Source organism: Lucilia cuprina, chromosome 4 (genome assembly GCF_022045245.1).
Source record: "Lucilia cuprina isolate Lc7/37 chromosome 4, ASM2204524v1, whole genome shotgun sequence".
Taxonomy (NCBI): domain Eukaryota; kingdom Metazoa; phylum Arthropoda; class Insecta; order Diptera; family Calliphoridae; genus Lucilia; species Lucilia cuprina.
The window spans coordinates 4879461-4891261 of NC_060952.1; the positions used below are offsets into that span (position 1 = coordinate 4879461).

Sequence of the window (11801 nt, forward strand, 5' to 3'; positions counted from 1 at the left end):
CAGTTCTAGTTCAGTTCTAGTTCAGTTCTAGTTCAGTTCTAGTTCAGTTCTAGTTCAGTTCTAGTTCAGTTCTAGTTCAGTTCTAGTTCAGTTCTAGTTCAGTATTTGATATAAACATTTTTCAATAATATTTTGAATAAAATTTTCAAAAGAAATTTTTGACATTTTTGTAAAAAATTTTAATTTATATAAATTCCCTTTTGTACAATTTAACGCTAAATTAAAAACATTAAATATCAGTTTTAATAATTATAATTTGTTCTAGAAGTCACATTTAAAATAAATAATTTCTAAACCGAAACCAAGCCCCTATTTAAACGTCATTATTTACTGTTAAAAATTACAATTCAGCTTAGACTGATTTTACTTTCTAACGTCAATGATATTAGAAAAAAAACACGTGAATTTCTCAAACAAAAAGTGTTGAGTCATAAAACCGTAGAATACGTTAGGAATTCCCAGATAAAAAGAAACCAAAGCTCTAAAAAAAAAACAAATCTATTACTTCGAAAACTATTAATGAAATGGATTCACTGTTTACACAAACAATTTTAACTGACTAAATTTGTGACTATTGTTAGACCAAGAAGAACGTGTTAATAGATGACAAAAGTAAAGTAGTCTAGTTTATAAGGGCCTCTGGCCGCTTAACGCGCAGTTGTATTGTTTTTTATGTTTTATTATATTATTATATTTTGATAACCTGTATGCAAACTAAACAAATAATTATTTTGTTGTGTTCTTTTTATTCTTAAAAAATTTTTCTGCGAATCATCAATAACAATAAAATCACAAAACAAAAATACATAAACAGTAACTGACGTAAATTTGAAATTAATAACAATTTTGAGGAATAGATTCAGTTCTTTTTGTATTGTTACTAAATACAATATTATGAATATTAATAATACAAAGTGTTAAATAATTATTTTTCAAATGGTAATTCCCATTTTATAATCTGATTAAATTTTTGATTTTGATTATGAGACAGTAGTTATTAGCAATTTGTATTTGTTTTTAAAATTCTTTTTTGATTCTATTTTTTGAATAAGTTTATGTTAATTGTCAATAAATAATAATTTATAAGTTTCTAAAAATAATTCGTTTTAAAGTTAAAATCCAAAAATAACTCCCTTTGTATTAAAATTAAAAGCGTTTCATCCTACATAACACCTATAAACTTTTGATAAAATTTGAAAGTTGCTCCCTTTGTATTAACAATTAAAACCGTTTCACCTTACAAAACGGCTATAAATTCGTTACTAAAAACTGTTCTTAAATTGGTTCCTCTCCAAAGTCTGGAAATATCTTATTTGATTAATGGTTAGATTTTTCTTATTTTGTACAGTTTGTTTATCAGCTTCGATTACAAAGGATGTCTGTCCGATCTAGTTAGTGTGGAATATTTAGTCTGTCACACACTTAAATATTTCCCCAAATTTCTATACAAAATTAATAGTTTTTAAATTTGTTTGGATATGCTATAGTTATAAATTAAAAAAAATGCTTTATCATTATTTTGAAATCTAAATAAAATGAATTTGAAATCTACCAAATCGTAAAACCATTAAATGACAAACAAAAAATCATTTCGCTTAATTAAGTAAATATTTACTTCAGCAACCGTAAGTAAGTAAATACTTTTTTATCAATTGCAGTTTTAGAATGTATGAATTATAATACAATCTTTAAAGTTTAGTAACAAAATTTATTAAAATTTATAATTTAAAGATGAAAAAAAAAAACTTAAAAGATTTTAGTACGGGATTAACAAGATGAGTTTACTAGTTTAAATCTGGATATTCTAAAAATAGAATGTTTACTGTAAGTTATACGTTGTTAAATAATTAATTATGAGTTATTGCAGCTATATTCAAATATTTGTTTCATTTATTTCAACGGCTTCACATACTGAATAAAAATAAAACCTGAGAACTGAATGCAAATAGGAGCTGAGAAATGAGCTAAAACTAGCAACGATATAGAATTAGAATAGAACTGAACTAGAACTGAACGAGAACTGAACTAGAACTGAACTAGAACTGAACTAGAACTGAACTAGAACTGAACTAGAACTGAACTAGATCTGAACTAGAACTGAACTAGAACTGAACTAGAACTGAACTAGAACTGAACTAATACTGAACTAGAACTGAACTAGAACTGAACTAGAACTGAACTAGAACTGAACTAGAACTGAACTAGAACTGAACTAGAACTGAACTAGAACTGAACTAGAACTGAACTAGAACTGAACTAGAACTGAACTAGAACTGAACTAGAACTGAACTAGAACTGAACTAGAACTGAACTAGAACTGAACTAGAACTGAACTAGAACTGAACTAGAACTGAACTAGAACTGAACTAGAACTGAACTAGAACTGAACTAGAACTGAACTAGAACTGAACTAGAACTGAACTAGAACTGAACTAGAACTGAACTAGAACTGAACTAGAACTGAACTAGAACTGGACTAGAACTGAACTAGAACTAAACTAGAACTGAACTAGAACTGAACTAGAACTGAACCAGAACTGAACTAGAACTGAACTAGAACTAGAACTAGAACTGAACTAGAACTAGAACTGAACTAGAACTAGAATTGAACTAGAACTGAACTAGAACTGAACTAGAACTGAACTAGAACTGAACTAGAACTGAACTAGAACTGAAATAGAACTGAACTAGAACTGAACTAGAACTGAACTAGAACTGAACTAGAACTGAACTAGAACTGAACTAGAACTGAACTAGAACTGACTAGAACTGAACTAGAACTGAACTAGAACTGAACTAGAACTGAACTTATATCCTCAACAATTATCAACACTTACCGACAGTTAGCTTTAAAGAAAATATTTTTTTTAATAAGAACAAGTAAGAGTGCTATATTCGGCTATGCCGAATCTTATATACCCTTCACCATAGTGTATTTTAAACATAATTGATCTTACAGTCTTGTTAATAAAAACATTAAAAAAATTTGAGTCGATTTAAGCCGAATGTTTCGGCGGCGGCTCAAGCAACTAAATATAGTTCGGCGGCGGCTAAGCTCCGACTAGAAGCCGGTCGACTTCGACCTCTGATTCATTGGTGGTAAACAATGACGAAACGTAGATTTTGTTTTTGTTTATCGTAAAAAAAAACTTAAAAGATTTTAGTACAATAAAAACGGGATTAACAAGATTAGTTTACTAGTTTAAATCTGGATATTCTAAAAATAGAATGTTTACTGTAAGTTATACGTTGTTAAATAATTAATTATGAGTTATTGCAGCTATATTCAAATATTTGTTTCATTTATTTCAACGGCTTCACATACTGAATAAAAATAAAACCTGAGAACTGAATGCAAATAGGAGCTGAGAAATGAGCTAAAACTAGCAACGATATAGAATTAGAATAGAACTGAACGAGAACTGAACTAGAACTGAACTAGAACTGAACTAGAACTGAACTAGAACTGAACTAGATCTGAACTAGAACTGAACTAGAACTGAACTAGAACTGAACTAGAACTGAACTAATACTGAACTAGAACTGAACTAGAACTGAACTAGAACTGAACTAGAACTGAACTAGAACTGAACTAGAACTGAACTAGAACTGAACTAGAACTGAACTAGAACTGAACTAGAACTGAACTAGAACTGAACTAGAACTGAACTAGAACTGAACTAGAACTGAACTAGAACTGAACTAGAACTGAACTAGAACTGAACTAGAACTGAACTAGAACTGAACTAGAAACTGAACTAGAACTGAACTAGAACTGAACTAGAACTGAACTAGAACTGAACTAGAACTGAACTAGAACTGAACTAGAACTGAACTAGAACTGAACTAGAACTGAACTAGAACTGAACTAGAACTGAACTAGAACTGAACTAGAACTGAACTAGAACTAGACTAGAACTGAACAAGAACTGAACTAGCACTAAACTAGAACTGAACTAGAACTGAACTAATACTGAACTAGAACTGAACTAGAACTGAACTAGAACTGATCTAGAACTGAACTAGAACTGAACTTGAAGTGAACTAGAACTGAGCTAGAACTGAACTAGAACTGAACTAGAACTGAACTAGAACTGAACTAGAACTGAACTAGAACTGAACTAGAAACTGAACTAGAACTGAACTAGAACTGAACTAGAACTGAACTAGAACTGAACTAGAACTGAACTAGAACTGAACTAGAACTGAACTAGAACTGAACTAGAACTGAACTAGAACTGAACTAGAACTGAACTAGAACTGAACTAGAACTGAACTAGAACTGAACTAGAACTGAACTAGAACTGAACTAGAACTGAACTAGAACTGAACTAGAACTGAACTAGAACTGAACTAGAACTGAACTAGAACTGAACTAGAACTGAACTAGAACTGAACTAGAACTGAACTAGAACTGAACTAGAACTGAACTAGAACTGAACTAGAACTGAACTAGAACTGAACTAGAACTGAACTAGAACTGAACTAGAACTGAAATAGAACTGAACTAGAACTGAACTAGAACTGAACTAGAACTGAACTAGAACTGAACTAGAACTGAACTAGAACTGAACTAGAACTGAACTAGAACTGAACTAGAACTGAACTAGAACTGAACTAGAACTGAACTAGAACTGAACTAGAAACTGAACTAGAACTGAACTAGAACTGAACTAGAACTGAACTAGAACTGAACTAGAACTGAACTAGAACTGAACTAGAACTAGAACTGAACTAGAACTGAACTAGAACTGAACTAGAACTGAACTAGAACTGAACTAGAACTGAACTAGAACTGAACTAGAACTGAACTAGAACTGAACTAAAAACTGAACTAAAACTGAACTAGAACTGAACTAGAACTGAACTAGAACTGAACTAGAACTGAACTAGAACTGAACTAGAACTGAACTAGAACTGAACTAGAACTGAAACTAGAACTGAACTAGAACTGAACTAGAACTGAACTAGAACTGAAACTAGAACTGAACTAGAACTGAACTAGAACTGAACTAGAACTGAACTAGAACTGAACTAGACTGAACTAGAACTGAACTAGAACTGAACTAGAACTGAACTAGAACTGAACTAGAACTGAACTAGAACTGAACTAGAACTGAACTAGAACTGAACTAGAACTGAACTAGAACTGAACTAGAACTGAACTAGAACTGAACTAGAACTGAACTAGACTGAACTAGAACTGAACTAGAACTGAACTAGAACTAGAACTAGAACTGAACTAGAACTGAACTAGAACTGAACTAGAACTAGAACTGAACTAGAACTGAACTAGAACTGAACTAGAACTGAACTAGAACTGAACTAGAACTGAACTAGAACTGAACTAGAACTAAAACTGAACTAGAACTGAACTAGAACTGAACTAGAACTAGAACTGAACTAGAACTGAACTAGAACTGAACTAGAACTGAACTAGAACTGAACTAGAACTGAACTAGAACTGAACTAGAACTGAACTAGAACTGAACTAGAACTGAACTAGAACTGAACTAGAACTGAACTAGAACTGAACTAGAACTGAACTAGAACTGAACTAGAACTGAACTAGAACTGAACTAGAACTGAACTAGAACTGAACTAGAACTGAACTAGAACTGAACTAGAACTGAACTAGAACTGAACTAGAACTGAACTAGAACTGAACTAGAACTGAACTAGAACTGAACTAGAACTGAACTAGAACTGAACGAAACGTTTCAAACTATAATCAATTTAGTAAATAATACAATACTTTAATTTTGTAAACATTTATTTTGATAAATTCTAAACACAAACTTAAATTAATGATTTTAAGTTGAAATGCAATTATTTATGATTCATTTCCTAAATTGAAAATTAACCATTAAGTTTGTGGTATTTAAATCACTTTGAACTAGAACTGAACTAGAACTGAACTAGAACTGAACTAGAACTGAACTAAAACTGAACTAGATCTGAACTAGATCTGAACTAGATCTGAACTAGATCTGAACTAGAACTGAACTAGAACTGAACTAGAACTGAACTAGAACTGAACTGAACTAGAACTGAACTAGAACTGAACTAGAACTCATTTATTAAAAAGAGTGATGTCAACCGGCATTCAATGTATTTTAATAAAAATCAGTTCTTTGTCTTTCTCTTTTTCACAGATCCATAAAATTTACTATTTTGTTAAAAACCCGTTCAAAATTCAATATTTTTTATTATTTAAACCCATTTATATTAAAAGTAAAACTTCCACTACTAACTTCTATTTTTGGCGGAAGCTCTTTTCAACACTTATACAAGTTTTCAATATTTGTTTTATAATTTCAAGTTAAATTCGATGTCTACACATTTAGATGCAATTGTATCCAAATTATATTATAGTTATATCAGGTTTAAATGATTAATTCCTGATTTTTAAAATGCACATGTTTACTATATAATACCCAACTACATAAAAAAAATATAATAAATATTAATAGTAGTAATTTTTTAAACAATTTGCGGTTTTGTTATATTTAGACTTTTGTTTAAAGAAAACTTGTATTAATTTAAAATATTTTTGAAATACAAAAGAGTCAAAATATTAATTTATTGTTTAAATATAATTAAGTTATAACAAACAAAAAATAAATTGACATTTTTTTAAGGCGCTGAGAAGGGAATGACTTCTGGTTTATTCGTTTAAAATGGGTTAATTTAAATAATAATTAAATAATAATAGGTAAATGTTAGCATTTAAACAAACATTCTTTTTACGTTTATTGTCAGGGAAAATCATTTTAAAAATATTCACATCGTTAGGGCGTCGTCATGATCATCATGGGAACAACTTTTTTTTTCAAATGTGTTTTATAATTTAAATTTGTTGTTGCTTGTTACTTAATATTATAAATAATTGCAATTTAGATGAAGTAACATTTTACAAATCTGATTGAAAAAAAATTACATGTCAAAACTAATTAAAATAGTAATATAGTAATAATATGATTAATAACTGTTTCTAACACTTAAAGGATTTTAGCTAAAGAAATAAAGAAAAAATTTTTCCCAAAAATTCTTTATAAATTTAGAACTGAAGCAGAATTACCACTTTAATACAAAATAAATTAATTTAATACTTAATTATTTTTTCAAAATTTAAATCCATTTTTACATTTACATATTTTTACGTTGTGGGAATTCAATTCTTTCTATTTCTCTGGATATTTCCAATACTGATGAGTACTTTTAAATAAAAAAGTAAAAGTAATTGTTTCTTAAAAAATTGTTTATAAAAACTAGATTTTCATTGTGGTTACATTTACTATCACCACAAATTCTATTTCTAATCCTTTCAGTAGTTTGTTGTTTTGTTTTAGAATAATAATAATAATAATCATTATAATATCGTACTAATAACTAATATTTACTACTACGTAATTTAATTGCATTGAACTTGAATAATAAATAAATTGAAATAAATGAATACGATTCCAAAGCCATTCACTTTCGTTATTTTAAACAAAAATTGAAAAGAAAAAACTAAATGCAGAACTAATAGATTGAAAATGAATGGATGAACAACATTTCCCTCTCTGATTTAATTATTTAATTAGTAAAAAATTCTAAATATCAAAACACAAAAAATAATTGAATTATTTAGAGTTTAAACAAACAAATAATAGAATAGAATTTGCACATGTTGCAGCTACAAAATCAAAAAAACTAGATCAACAATACCAAAAAGGGGAGATCGATAAATTTTTACACCATAAATTATAAATTTATATTACACTAAAACAATATCTCTGATTTTAGTTAATTTTTGTGAATTTTGTATTGTCTAAAACTTAGCACTTTTAGACAATACAAATTTGCAGATATGTTAAACATGGCTGGATAAACTTCCATATTTGGTTACATAAGAATAGAATACAAGATCACATAACATTATTTGAAAAATGTAAGAATATGCATTTCTTAAATATTTGTTTATATATAATCTGCATATTGAGAAGGTTGTTTGGTAAAACTATAAATTTTATTTGAGTTCTACATAAATTATTTATAATTGCAATAAAAGTCATAAATTATATAAAAAGTGACGGTTTAAATACCACAAACTTAATGGTTAATTTTCAATTTAGGAAATGAATCATAAATAATTGCATTTCAACTTAAAATCATTAATTTAAGTTTGTGTTAAGAATTTATCAAAATAAATGTTTACAAAATTAAAGTATTGTATTATTTACTAAATTGATTATAGTTTGAAACGTTTCGTTCAGTTCTAGTTCAGTTCTAGTTCAGTTCTAGTTCAGTTCTAGTTCAGTTCTAGTTCAGTTCTAGTTCAGTTCTAGTTCAGTTCTAGTTCAGTTCTAGTTCAGTTCTAGTTCAGTTCTAGTTCAGTTCTAGTTCAGTTCTAGTTCAGTTCTAGTTCAGTTCTAGTTCAGTTCTAGTTCAGTTCTAGTTCAGTTCTAGTTCAGTTCTAGTTCAGTTCTAGTTCAGTTCTAGTTCAGTTCTAATGCAGTTGAAAGTTCATTACTAGGTCAGTTATGTTCCAATTAACGTACAAGGCTATTTTTCCCTCTTTTCAAAACTCATGTAAATCAAATAGAAAACATATTCTTAAAATAGCGATTAAAATTATTTAAACTGTGTGAACATAAATACTTAAAATAGTATTGAAACAACAATGTAAAGAAAGGCACAAAATATTCCCAAACAACTTATTCATTAGTATGTTGAGATTAGAAACATCTAACGCAGCTTAAATCCCTAATTAATTCAAAATTAAATACGTTTTAAGTAGAATTGTAAAAAATGAATACTTTTCTTTATAGCGGCTGTTAGTACGAGATACTTTTTCTAAATCAACTTAATTACTGGTACTTACTCGTACATGCTTATTATCTAATGATCCCACGATTGATTTAATTCAATTTGTTTGCAACTCGTACGAGTTGTATGAATGAATTTAAAAATTATTTATTTTTAACGATCGCAAAATGAAATAAATTTAAAGGGCAACAAACAGTAGCCACACGTCCAATGTTAAATCGAAAGTTAATTTATTCCATGCGGTTTTACTACACGAAAGCCTGATAGCAATTAATTTGGTAGGAGTTTTTTTTTAATTTTATATAGTTAAATGTGTTTAAAACTAATAATTAGTTATTGGACAATAAAATTCATTTCATCCATAGATAATAAAATATACTTTATTAACAAATTAATACAATACCCAATTCTTTATACCTTTCTCCTTTAAAATTTATGCAAAATTATTTATTACAAAAATTTAGACACTTTGTAACAAAATACTTTTTGAATGTAATTAAATTTGTTGTAAATCATTTGTTAAACAATATGTATTAACATAATTACAATAATTATGATTAATTGTTGATTGTTAACTTAAATTTTTTAATAATATTTTAAACAATAATAAATCTATTTACTTGAGGATCGTAAGCCAAGATTTTTCCCTAAGGAAGTGAATAATTTTAATTAAAAATGTTAATAATCTGGCAAATAAGAAAACTAAATGAAAAATAGGGTCAAGTAGTTGGAAATTTCCGTTAATGATGAAATTGTATTTAATTATTACATTTTTTTTTTTTAATTTAAAATTACAATTTAAAAAATAAAAACAGTAGAAAAATTCATTCAATATTTTTAAGGCAACTAAACATAATGAATATGTATTAGTAGTTAGTAAATATAAATATAAAATATTTATAAACAAGGATGTTGTTGAAATAGTTTGAAACTAAATTCTAGTTTAGTTTAGATTTCTCTCCAAAACTCTTAATTTTTTTTTTTTTTTTTTTTTTTTGATTTCGTTAAACTTTAAGCAAACTTGTTGAATTAAGGCCACATTTCTTTTAAGTAATAATTGTTAAAAGTTTGAAATAAAAAACTTTTAACAATAAAATTAGCCACCGAAAAGGGGAAGTACCCTTTTAAAAAGGAAATTAATGGAGAAATTTAATGTGTTAATTAAAACAAATAATTGTATATTTTCCGTATATGATTCAACTTAATTATTTATATTATTGTATAAAATATATTATTAATTAAATAAGTAAAATTACATAGATCAACGATTTTTAAATAATTTTTATTAATCCCATAATTATTCGTTGTGCTGATTACGAAAATGCCAATAAAAGGTGGTATCATCTACAAATTTTCCAAATTTTTATATTTTAGTCCTCGTTACAAAAAAAAAACACTCAAATTAGAAATGTTTAATAAACAAAAAAGAGATGATATGTTAAAGTAACAGTCAGTACGAATTTAATACCAGATATAAAACGACAAAGTACCAGAAAGTCCCCTTTTATAGATAGTTTCCCTTTTTCTATATTAAAGAAAACTCATTAGATACCTTCTAAAGAATAACTAAAAATTCCTCTGGGTTCTTCATGTTTAATTTCATGTTTCTAGGAAACTACTCCAAAGCTTATCTGACAGAATTATTCAAAATACATACATATGTCCCTAAGCTTAGTCGATTCGCTAAAAATTACAAACGAAATCAGAAATTTATGTACATTATTCATACCCTTCACCTTCATAGGAAGGGTATATATAGATCAATACCTGCGATTTTATTTTGAGGATTTTAGAGAAAACTATTTTGGCAATATTTTTCAAAACTAGACTAGATTATTTTTTTTTACATTTTATAAAAGTTAATTCTTGATTATAATGTCCAGACAGGACATTTTCACAAAAACGTACTGAATTATAGTTTGTGTTCAATAATATGAATCTTATGTCTAGATAACAAAGACCCATATAGAAAATTTGAGTTAACGTTTTAACGTAATTATATTTCTATAATACTATAAATTTTTCGTTTTATAGGAACTAAATATTTAATGTAATTTTGCGAGAAATAAAATCGAATTAATTTTAAAAGTTGGTCTGTACTATTAGTAAAAATAAAAACAAAATATAATTACACATAAAATTACAAAAGTATTTCATTAAGGGTTTAAAAATTTCTGTAAACTATTCCGACTTAAACACACATCTAAACATCTGCCAGATTTTTCATAGGAAATGTAGAGAATTTTAAGAGAAAGAATAACAAAAACAATGTGTCATTACAATAGAACTTGATTGGTGATTTTTTTTTCATTCTTTTCATAAAACTGGTAAAAATGTAACTTAAAACCGGCAGGGACTTTCCCAAAAACCCTTTGAAAAAAACTGACGTAAAATTCTTAAGAAATGAAGCAGACAATAACAACATCAGTAATGACAATAATATTGAATTTTGCTTTAATAAATATTACGCATACGTTAAAGGTAACAAGAGAAACAAACACAAACACCAATACGTATGAAAATTTAAATTGCAGAGCAATAACAATAACAAACTGTTTGTTTGTTTACCTTTTTTCTTTGGTAAAACATCATTATTGTTATGCTAATTATTAGCAATAAAAACAGTTCATTAGCATACAAACATGTGTACTTATATGTATGTATTTACTAATAAATTGCTCTTTTTAATATTCCTCCTCCCATCTTTAACTATTTACTCTCAATTACTAGTTATCAGTAGCAGAATATGTAATTGTTTTTGTTTGTTTGTGTTTTTTGTATTTGTTTGCTAAGCATCATCATCATTATTGACTAACAAGTTTGATTTTCGCTTTGTACCTTTATTTAACCCAACAAACATTTGTGACGTCTTAAATAAACAAGTACTTATTTGTTTGTTTGTTGGTTTTTTATATGCTGCTACCGCTTTAAACTTGTTGTCTGCTAAAAATAAATTTATTTTTTTTTACTTTATTTCTCTGTTTTTA

The 11801-nt window shown here is 27.5% G+C and overlaps 1 protein-coding gene across 1 annotated transcript in view; it reads right to left on the reverse strand.

Moving 5' to 3' along the window:
• LOC111683251 (thyrotropin-releasing hormone receptor) overlaps positions 1-11801 on the reverse strand; it is an 89328-nt gene that overhangs the window by 55366 nt on the left and 22161 nt on the right. The window lies entirely within an intron of this gene.